Source organism: Leuresthes tenuis, unplaced genomic scaffold (assembly GCF_036924035.1).
Source record: "Leuresthes tenuis unplaced genomic scaffold, fLeuTen1.0.hap1 SCAF_15, whole genome shotgun sequence".
Taxonomy (NCBI): Eukaryota; Metazoa; Chordata; class Actinopteri; order Atheriniformes; family Atherinopsidae; genus Leuresthes; species Leuresthes tenuis.
Window position 1 is genome coordinate 13,958,117 of NW_027325369.1, and position 12,430 is coordinate 13,970,546.

Sequence of the window (12,430 nt, forward strand, 5' to 3'; positions counted from 1 at the left end):
GCAAAAAGCTGATGAGAAAGGGTGAGAATGCCCGACTATACACCATCAAATGCGGTAGCGGAGTTGTTCGGCTGTGAGTAGGTGTGAATCTCCAACCATAATTGCTGAAAAATGTGTTAGAAAACGTAAAAATGCCGGTCCATACATCATCAAAATCGGGAGAGGTGGTGTTCAGCTGCAAGAAGGTCTAAATGTCCATCAATAATTGCTAGAAAACATGAAAGAAAATTTTCGAAAATCAAACCACACATGATCATAAGTGGGAGAGGAGGTGTTCAGCTGCAAGAAGGTGTGAATGTCCATCCATAATACCTGAAAAATGTGTAAAAAAAAGGTGCGAATGCCCAACCATACATCATCAAAAGCAGGAGTGCATGTGTTCGGCTACAAGAAGGTGTTAACGTCCAACCAAAGTTTGTAAAAAGCAGTTAAGAAAAGGTTCGAATATCCAACCATACATAATCAAAAGCGGGAGCAGAGCTGTTCGACTGCAAGTAGGTGTGAATGTCCAGCCATAATTACTCACAAACGGGGGAAGAAAAGGTAGTATTGCCAGACCATACATGATCAAAACAGGGAGCGGAGGTTCAGCTGCAAGGTGTGAATGTCTGACTATAGTTTGTAAAAAGCGGGTAAGACAAGGTGCGAATGCCCAACAATGTATGATCAAAAGAGAGAGCGGAGGTGTTCGGCTGCAAGGTCTGAATGTCCAACCATAATTTGTAAAAACCGGGTAAGAAAAGGCTCGAAAGCCCGACTATACATCATCAAAAGCGGGAGCGGAGGTGTTCAGCTGCAAGAAGGTGTGAATGTTCGACTAAAGTTTGTAAAAAGCTGGTAAGACAAGGAGCGATGTCCCGACATTGTATGATCAAAAGCGGGAGCGGAGGTGTCCAGCTGTGAGTAGGTGTGAATGTCCGACCATAATTGCTGAAAAATGTGTTCGAAAAGGTAAGAATACTGGACCATACATCATCAAAAGCGGGAGAGGTGGTGTTCGGCTGCAAGAAGGTGTGAAAGTCCGACAATGGTTTGTAAAAAGCGGGTAAAAAAAGGTTCGAATGCCCGAATATACATCATCAAAAGCGGAAGCGGAGGTGTTCGGATGCAAGAAGGTGTGAACGTCCGACCAAAGTTTGTAAAAAGCAGTGAAAAGCGAGAAAAAGCATTTCGTGAGTTCTGCATGATTTGGGATTTTGCTTATAAAATGCATTACTTCACTCAAACTATGTTAAAACTGATTTGTCCTTCATATTTACCATGTCTAGAAATATTTAAACAAGAAAACAACGTTGTACTTTGCAGTAAAAGAAAGAGCAAATCTAAAGTTTCAGAAATCCGAGTATAAGCCTGCTTTCATGAGTTCTGCACGATTTCGGATTTTGCTATAAAATGAATTGCTTTGCTCAAACCAAGTTAAAACTGCTTTGTCCTTCCATATTCATCAATGTCTAGATCGACTTCAACAAAGAAAAACATTGGACTTTGCAGTAGAAGAAGTTGAAATCCATCTACACATTGATAAATATGAAGGACAAAGCAGTTCCCACTTGCCCATAAGAAAATAAGCTTATTCTCGGATTCCTGATCCTTCAGTGTTGCTCTTTCTTCTACTGCAAAATACAATGTTGTTCTTTGTTGAAGTCGATCTAGACATTGATAAATATGAAGGAAAAAGCAGTTTTAACTTGGTTTGAGTGAATGAATTCATTTTATACATAAAATCCGAAATCGTGCAGAACTCATGAAAATAAGCTTATTCTCGGATTCCTAAAACTTTTGATTGGCTCTTTCTTTTACTGCAAAGTACAATGTTGTTTTTTTGTTTAAATCTATCGAGACATTGATAAATATGAAGGTAAAAGCCGTTTTAACATAGTTTGAGTGAAGGAATTGATTTTATAGATAAAATCCCAAATCATGCAGAACTCCTCAAAAGGGGCGTATGGCTTAATCACAAGTGTGGTTCTTTCTCATTCAGGGTAGTATGAGGAAGTTTATGCTTGAAATATATGTAGAAATGGGTACATATGAAGGACAAAGCAGTGTTAACTTAGTTTGAGTGAAGGAATTCATTTTATACATAAAATCCCAAATCATGCAGAACGTATGAAAAGAAGCTTATTCTCGGATTCCTGATCCTTCAGTTTTGCTCTTTCTTCTACTGCAAAATACAATGTTGTTCTTTGTTGAAGTCGATCTAGACATTGATAAATATGAAGGAAAAAGCAGTTTTAACTTGGTTTGAGTGAATGAATTCATTTTATACATAAAATCCGAAATCGTGCAGAACTCATGAAAATAAGCTTATTCTCGGATTCCTAAAACATTTGATTTGCTCTTTCTTTTATTGCAAAGTACAACGTTGTTTTTTTGTTTAAATCTATCGAGACATTGATAAATATGAAGGTAAAAGCCGTTTTAACATAGTTTGAGTGAAGGAATTAATTTTATAGATAAAATCCCAAATCATGCAGAACTCCTCAAAAGGGAGGTATGGCTTAATCACAAGTGTGGCTCTTTCTCATTCTGGGTAATATGAGGAAGTTTATGCTTGAAATATATGTAGAAATGGGTACATATGAAGGACAAAGCAGTGTTAACTTAGTTTGCGTGAAGAAATTCATTTTATACATAAAATCCGAAATCGTGCAGAACTCATGAAAATAAGCTTATTCTCGGATTCCTAAAACTTTTGATTTGCACTTTCTTTTACTGCAAAGTACAACGTTGTTTTTTGTTGAAATCTATCTAGACATTGATAAATACGAGCCGAAACTCTGCTGCCGCTTTTGATAATTTATGGTTGGGCATTCTTACCTTTTCTTACCCGCTTTTTACAAATTATGATCTTACATTCACACCTACTTGCAGTCGAACACCTTCTCATCCACTTATGATCATGTGCGGTTGGGCTTTCGCACCTTTTCTTACCCATTTTTCAGTAATTATGGGTGGACATTCAGACCTTCTTGCAGCCGAAAACCTCCGCTCCTCTTTTGATCATACATTGTCGGGCATTCACACCTTGTCTTACCCGTTTTTTACAAACTTTAGTCGGACATTCAAACCTTCTTGCAGCTGAACCACCTCCGCTCCCTGTTTTGATCATATATGGTCTGGCAATAGTACCTTTTCTTACCCGTTTGTGAGTAATTATGGCTGGACATTCACACCTTCTTGCAGCCGAACACAACCTCTCCCGCTTTTGATGATATATGGTCCGGCATTCTTACCTTTTCTAACACATTTTTCAGCAATTATGGTCGGACATTCACACCTACTCACAGACGAACACCTCCGCTCCCACATTTGATAGTGTATAGTCGGGCATTCTAAACATTTCTCATCAGCTTTTTGCAAATTATGATCTGATATTCACACCTACTTGCAGTCGAACAGCTCTGCTCCCGCTTTTGATTATGTTTGGTTGGATATTCGAACATTTTCTTAATGCTTTTTACAAACTTTGGTCGGACGTTCACACCGTCTTGCAGCTGAACACCTCCGCTTCCGCTTTTGATGGTGTATAGTTGGGCATTCGCACCTTTTTTTTTACCCATTTTTCAGGTATTATGGGTGGACATTCACACCTTCTTGCAGCTGAACACCTCCTCTCCCACTTATGATCATGTGTGGTTTGATTTTCGAAAATTTTCTTTCATGTTTTCTAGCAATTATTGATGGACATTTAGACCTTCTTGCAGCTGAACACCACCTCTCCCGATTTTGATGATGTATGGACCGGCATTTTTACCTTTTCTAACACATTTTTCAGCAATTATGGTTGGACATTCACACCTACTCACAGCCGAATAATCCCCTACCGCATTTGATGGTGTATAGTCGGGCATTCTCACCCTTTCTCATCAGCTTTTTGCAAATTATGATCTGACATTCACACCTACTTCCAGTTGAACAGCTCTGCTCCCGCTTTTGATTATGTTTGGTTAGATATTCGAACCTTTTCTTAACTGCTTTTTACAAACTTTGGTCGGACGTTCACAATATCTTGCAGCCGAACACCTCCGCTTCCGCTTTTGATGGTGTATATTTGGGCATACGAACCTTTTCTTACCCGCTTTTTACAAACCAAGGTCGGACTTTCACACCTTCTCTTAGCTGAACAACTCCGCTCCCTCTTTGATTGTGTACAGTCAGGTAATTTAACCTTTTCTTACCCGCTTTTTACCATCTATGTTCGGACATTCACACCGTCTTACAGCGGAACACCTCCGCTCCCTCTTTTGATGATGTATGGTTAGGCATTCGCACCTTTTCTTACCCATTTTTCAGTAATTATGGGTAGACATTCACACCTTCTTGCAGCTGAACACCTCCTCTCCCGCTTATGATCATGTGCAGTTTGATATTCGAAAATTTTCTTTCATGTTTTCTAGCAATTATTGATGGACATTCAGACCGTCTTGCAGCTGAACACCTCCGCTCCCACTTTTGATGGTGTATAGTCGGGCTTTCGAGCCTTTTCTTCCCCGGTTTTTACAAATTATGGTTGGACATTCAGACCTTCTTGCAGCCGAAAACCTCCACTCCCTCTTTTGATCATACATTGTCGGGCATTCGCACCTTTTCTTACCCGCTTTTTACAAACCATGGTCGGACTTTCACACCTTTTAGTAGCCGAACAACTCCGCTCCCGCTATTGATTGTGTACAGTCGGGTATTTTAACCTTTTCTTACCCGCTTTTTACCAACTATGGTTGGACATTCACACCTTCTTACAGCAGAACACCTCCGCTCCCTGTTTTGATTATGTATGGTTTGACATTCGCACCTTCTCACACCCGCCTTTTACAATGGTCGGCCATTCACAGCTTCCTCTCCACCATACTTGTATGGTGGGATATTCACACCCACCTGCATCCGAAGACCTCCGCCCCCACTTTTGTTGATATTTAGTCGGTCATTCGCACCTTACCCGCTTTTGGCAAACTATGGCCTTCTTGCAGCCCAACACCTCTGATCTCGCTTTTGATGATGTAAGGTTGGGCATTCAGACCTTGCTTCACCTGCTTTTCACCAAATATAGTTGGACATTCACACCCACTTGCATCCGAAGACCTCCGCCCCAAATTTTGTTGATATTTAGTCGGACATTCGCACCTTACCCGCTTTTGGCAAACTATGGCCTTCTTGCAGCCAAACACCTCTGATCTCGCTTTTGATGATGTAAGGTTGGGCATTCAGACCTTGCTTCACCTGCTTTTCACCAAATATAGTCGGACATTCACACCTTCTTGCAGCCGAACACTTCCGCTCCACCTTTTAGTGTTCTATCACACCTTTTTTTCACCGCATTTTATACATTATGGTTGGAAATTTTCAACCTCTCTCATCCGAAGACCTCTCCTCCCGCTTTTGTTAATATATTTGAACTTTATTCGGACATTCAAACCTTCTTGCAGCTGAACCACCTCCGCTCCCTGATTTGATCATATATGGTCTGGCAATACTACCTTTTCTTACCCGTTTGTGAGTAATTATGGCTGGACATTCACACCTACTTGCAGCCGAACACAACCTCTCTCGCTTTTGATGATGTCTGGACCGGCATTCTTACCTTTTCTAACACATTTTTCAGCAATTATGGTCGGAGATTCACACCTACTCACAGCCGAACAACTCCGCTCCCGCATTTGATGGTGTATAGTCGGGCATTCTCACCCTTTCTCATCAGCTTTTTGCAAATTATGATCTGACATTCACACCTATTTGCAGTTGAACAGCTCTGCTCCCGCTTTTGATTATGTATGGTTGGATATTCGAACCTTTTCTTAACTGCTTTTTACAAACTTTGGTTGGACGTTCACACCTTCTTGTAGCCGAACACATGCACTCCTGCTTTTGATAATGTATGGTTGGGCATTCGCACCTTTTTTTTTACCCATTTTTCAGGTATTATGGGTGGACATTCACACCTTCTTGCAGCTGAACACCTCCTCTCCCACTTATGATCATGTGTGGTTTGATTTTCGAAAATTTTCTTTCATGTTTTCTAGCAATTATTGATGGACATTTAGACCTTGCAGCTGAACACCACCTCTCCCGATTTTGATTATGTATGGACCGGCATTTTTACCTTTTCTAACACATTTTTCAGCAATTATGGTTGGAGATTCACACCTACTCACAGCCGAACAACTCCGCTACCGCATTTGATGGTGTATAGTCGGGCATTCTCACCCTTTCTCATCAGCTTTTTGCAAATTATGATCTGACATTCACACCTACTTGCAGTCGAACAGCTCTGCTCCCGCTTTTGATTATGTATGGTTGGATATTCGAACCTTTTCTTAACTGCTTTTTACAAACTTTGGTTGGACGTTCACACCTTCTTGTAGCCGAACACATGCACTCCTGCTTTTGATGATGTATGGTTGGGCATTCGCACCTTTTTTTTACCCATTTTTCAGGTATTATGGGTGGACATTCACACCTTCCTGCAGCTGAACACCTCCTCTCCCACTTATGATCATGTGTGGTTTGATTTTCGGAAATTTTCTTTCATGTTTTCTAGCAATTATTGATGGACATTTAGACCTTCTTGCAGCTGAACACCACCTCTCCCGATTTTGATTATGTATGGACCGGCATTTTTACCTTTTCTAACACATTTTTCAGCAATTATGGTTGGAGATTCACACCTACTCACAGCCGAATAATCCCCTACTGCAATTTGATGGTGTATAGTCGGGCATTCTCACCCTTTCTCATCAGCTTTTTGCAAATTATGATCTGACATTCACACCTACTTCCAGTTGAACAGCTCTGCTCCCGCTTTTGATTATGTTTGGTTAGATATTCGAACCTTTTCTTAACTGCTTTTTACAAACTTTGGTCGGACGTTCACAATATCTTGCATCCGAACACCTCCGCTTCCGCTTTTGATGGTGTATATTTGGGCATACGAACCTTTTCTTACCCGCTTTTTACAAACCAAGGTCGGACTTTCACACCTTCTCTTAGCTGAACAACTCCGCTCCCTCTTTGATTGTGTACAGTCAGGTAATTTAACCTTTTCTTACCCGCTTTTTACCATCTATGTTCGGACATTCACACCGTCTTACAGCGGAACACCTCCGCTCCCTCTTTTGATGATGTATGGTTAGGCATTCGCACCTTTTCTTACCCATTTTTCAGTAATTATGGGAAGACATTCACACCTTCTTGCAGCTGAACACCTCCTCTCCCGCTTATGATCATGTGCAGTTTGATATTCGAAAATTTTCTTTCATGTTTTCTAGCAATTATTGATGGACATTCAGACCGTCTTGCAGCTGAACACCTCCGCTCCCACTTTTGATGGTGTATAGTCGGGCTTTCGAGCCTTTTCTTCCCCGGTTTTTACAAATTATGGTTGGACATTCAGACCTTCTTGCAGCCGAAAACCTCCACTACCTCTTTTGATCATACATTGTCGGACATTCGCACCTTTTCTTACCCGCTTTTTACAAACCATGGTCGGACTTTCACACCTTTTAGTAGCCGAACAACTCCGCTCCCGCTATTGATTGTGTACAGTCGGGTATTTTAACCTTTTCTTACTCGCTTTTTACCAACTATGGTTGGACATTCACACCGTCTTACAGCAGAACACCTCCGCTCCCTGTTTTGATTATGTATGGTTTGACATTCGCACCTTCACTCACCCGCCTTTTACTATGGTCAGCCATTCACAGCTTCCTCTCCACCATACTTGTATGGTGGGATATTCACACCCACCTGCATCTGAAGACCTCCGCCCCCACTTTTGTTGATATTTAGTCGGTCATTCGCACCTTACCCGCTTTTGGCAAACTATGGCCTTCTTGCAGCCCAACACCTCTGATCTCGCTTTTGATGATGTAAGGTTGGGCATTTAGACCTTGCTTCACTGCTTTTCACCAAATATAGTCGGACATTCACACCCACTTGCATCCGAAGACCTCCGCCCCAAATTTTGTTGATATTTAGTCGGACATTCGCACCTTACCCGCTTTTGGCAAACTATGGCCTTCTTGCAGCCAAACACCTCTGATCTCGCTTTTGATGATGTAAGGTTGGGCATTCAGACCTTGCTTCACCTGCTTTTCACCAAATATAGTCGGACATTCACACCTTCTTGCAGCCGAACACTTCCGCTCCACCTTTTAGTGTTCTATCACACCTTTTTTTCACCGCATTTTATACATTATGGTTGGAAATTTTCAACCACTCTCATCCGAAGACCTCTCCTCCCGCTTTTGTTAATATATTTGAACTTTAGTCGGACATTCAAACCTTCTTGCAGCTGAACCACCTCCGCTCCCTGTTTTGATCATATATGGTCTGGCAATACTACCTTTTCTTACCCGTTTGTGAGTAATTATGGCTGGACATTCACACCTACTTGCAGCCGAACACAACCTCTCTCGCTTTTGATGATGTATGGACCGGCATTCTTACCTTTTCTAACACATTTTTCAGCAATTATGGTTGGAGATTCACACCTACTCACAGCCGAACAACTCCGCTACCGCATTTGATGGTGTATAGTCGGGCATTCTCACCCTTTCTCATCAGCTTTTTGCAAATTATGATCTGACATTCACACCTACTTCCAGTCGAACAGCTCTGCTCCCGCTTTTGATTATGTTTGGTTAGATATTCGAACCTTTTCTTAACTGCTTTTTACAAACTTTGGTCGGACGTTCACAATATCTTGCAGCCGAACACCTCCGCTTCCGCTTTTGATGGTGTCTATTCGGGCATACGAACCTTTTCTTACCCGCTTTTTACAAACCAAGGTCGGACTTTCACACCTTCTCTTAGCTGAACAACTCCGCTTCCTCTTTTGATTGTGTACAGTCGGGTAATTTAACCTTTTCTTACCCGCTTTTTACCATCTATGGTCGGACATTCACACCGTCTTACAGCGGAACACCTCCGCTCCCTCTTTTGATGATGTATGGTTAGGCATTCGCACCTTTTCTTACCCATTTTTCAGTAATTATGGGTAGACATTCACACCTTCTTGCAGCTGAACACCTCCTCTCCCGCTTATGATCATGTGCAGTTTGATATTCGAAAATTTTCTTTCATGTTTTCTAGCAATTATTGATGGACATTCAGACCGTCTTGCAGCTGAACACCTCCGCTCCCACTTTTGATGGTGTATAGTCGGGCTTTCGAGCCTTTTCTTCCCCGGTTTTTACAAATTATGGTTGGACATTCAGACCTTCTTGCAGCCGAAAACCTCCACTCCCTCTTTTGATCATACATTGTCGGGCATTCGCACCTTTTCTTACCCGCTTTTTACAAACCATGGTCGGACTTTCACACCTTTTAGTAGCCGAACAACTCCGCTCCCGCTTTTGATGATATATGGTCCGGCATTCTTACCTTTTCTAACACATTTTTCAGCAATTATGGTCGGACATTCACACCTACTCACAGACGAACACCTCCGCTCCCACATTTGATAGTGTATAGTCGGGCATTCTCACCCTTTCTCATCAGCTTTTTGCAAATTATGATCTGATATTAGCACCTACTTGCAGTCGAACAGCTCTGCTCCCGCTTTTGATTATGTTTGGTTGGATATTCGAACATTTTCTTAATGCTTTTTACAAACTTTGGTTGGACGTTCACACCGTCTTGCAGCTGAACACCTCCGCTTCCGCTTTTGATGGTGTATAGTTGGGCATTCGCACCTTTTTTTTTACCCATTTTTCAGGTATTATGGGTGGACATTCACACCTTCTTTCAGCTGAACAACTCTCCCACTTATGATCATGTGTGGTTTGATTTTCGAAAATTTTCTTTCATGTTTTCTAGCAATTATTGATGGACATTTAGACCTTCTTGCAGCTGAACACCACCTCTCCCGATTTTGATTATGTATGGACTGGCATTTTTACCTTTTCTAACACATTTTTCAGCAATTATGGTTGGAGATTCACACCTACTCACAGCCGAACAACTCCGCTACCGCATTTGATGGTGTATAGTCGGGCATTCTCACCCTTTCTCATCAGCTTTTTGCAAATTATGATCTGACATTCACACCTACTTGCAGTCGAACAGCTCTGCTCCTGCTTTTGATTATGTATGGTTGGATATTCGAACCTTTTCTTAACTGCTTTTTACAAACTTTGGTTGGACGTTCACACCTTCTTGTAGCCGAACACTTCCACTCCTGCTTTTGATGATGTATGGTTGGGCATTCGCACCTTTTTTTTACCCATTTTTCAGGTATTATGGGTGGACATTCACACCTTCTTGCAGCTGAACACCTCCTCTCCCACTTATGATCATGTGTGGTTTGATTTTCGAAATTTTTCTTTCATGTTTTCTAGCAATTATTGATGGACATTTAGACCTTCTTGCAGCTGAACACCACCTCTCCCGATTTTGATTATGTATGGACCGGCATTTTTACCTTTTCTAACACATTTTTCAGCAATTATGGTTGGAGATTCACACCTACTCACAGCCGAACAACTCCGCTACCGCATTTGATGGTGTATAGTCGGGCATTCTCACCCTTTCTCATCAGCTTTTTGCAAATTATGATCTGACATTCACACCTACTTCCAGTCGAACAGCTCTGCTCCCGCTTTTGATTATGTTTGGTTAGATATTCAAACCTTTTCTTAACTGCTTTTTACAAACTTTGGTCGGACGTTCACAATATCTTGCAGCCGAACACCTCCGCTTCCGCTTTTGATGGTGTCTATTCGGGCATACGAACCTTTTCTTACCCGCTTTTTACAAACCAAGGTCGGACTTTCACACCTTCTCTTAGCTGAACAACTCCGCTTCCTCTTTTGATTGTGTACAGTCGGGTAATTTAACCTTTTCTTACCCGCTTTTTACCATCTATGGTCGGACATTCACACCGTCTTACAGCGGAACACCTCCGCTCCCTCTTTTGATGATGTATGGTTAGGCATTCGCACCTTTTCTTACCCATTTTTCAGTAATTATGGGTAGACATTCACACCTTCTTGCAGCTGAACACCTCCTCTCCCGCTTATGATCATGTGCAGTTTGATATTCGAAAATTTTCTTTCATGTTTTCTAGCAATTATTGATGGACATTCAGACCGTCTTGCAGCTGAACACCTCCGCTCCCACTTTTGATGGTGTATAGTCGGGCTTTCGAGCCTTTTCTTCCCCGGTTTTTACAAATTATGGTTGGACATTCAGACCTTCTTGCAGCCGAAAACCTCCACTCCCTCTTTTGATCATACATTGTCGGGCATTCGCACCTTTTCTTACCCGCTTTTTACAAACCATGGTCGGACTTTCACACCTTTTAGTAGCCGAACAACTCCGCTCCCGCTATTGATTGTGTACAGTCGGGTATTTTAACCTTTTCTTACCCGCTTTTTACCAACTATGGTTGGACATTCACACCTTCTTACAGCAGAACACCTCCGCTCCCTGTTTTGATTATGTATGGTTTGACATTCGCACCTTCTCTCACCCGCCTTTTACTATGGTCGGCCATTCACAGCTTCCTCTCCACCATACTTGTATGGTGGGATATTCACACCCACCTGCATCCGAAGACCTCCGCCCCCACTTTTGTTGATATTTAGTCCGTCATTCGCACCTTACCCGCTTTTGGCAAACTATGGCCTTCTTGCAGCCCAACACCTCTGATCTCGCTTTTGATGATGTAAGGTTGGGCATTCAGACCTTGCTTCACCTGCTTTTCACCAAATATAGTCGGACATTCACACCCACTTGCATCCGAAGACCTCCGCCCCAAATTTTGTTGATATTTAGTCGGACATTCGCACCTTACCCGCTTTTGGCAAACTATGGCCTTCTTGCAGCCAAACACCTCTGATCTCGCTTTTGATGATGTAAGGTTGGGCATTCAGACCTTGCTTCACCTGCTTTTCACCAAATATAGTCGGACATTCACACCTTCTTGCAGCCGAACACTTCCGCTCCACCTTTTAGTGTTCTATCACACCTTTTTTTCACCGCATTTTATACATTATGGTTGGAAATTTTCAACCACTCTCATCCGAAGACCTCTCCTCCCGCTTTTGTTAATATATTTGAACTTTAGTCGGACATTCAAACCTTCTTGCAGCTGAACCACCTCCGCTCCCTGTTTTGATCATATATGGTCTGGCAATACTACCTTTTCTTACCCGTTTGTGAGTAATTATGGCTGGACATTCACACCTACTTGCAGCCGAACACAACCTCTCTCGCTTTTGATGATGTATGGACCGGCATTCTTACCTTTTCTAACACATTTTTCAGCAATTATGGTCGGAGATTCACACCTACTCACAGCCGAACAACTCCGCTCCCGCATTTGATGGTGTATAGTCGGGCATTCTCACCCTTTCTCATCAGCTTTTTGCAAATTATGATCTGACATTCACACCTACTTGCAGTCGAACAGCTCTGCTCCCGCTTTTGA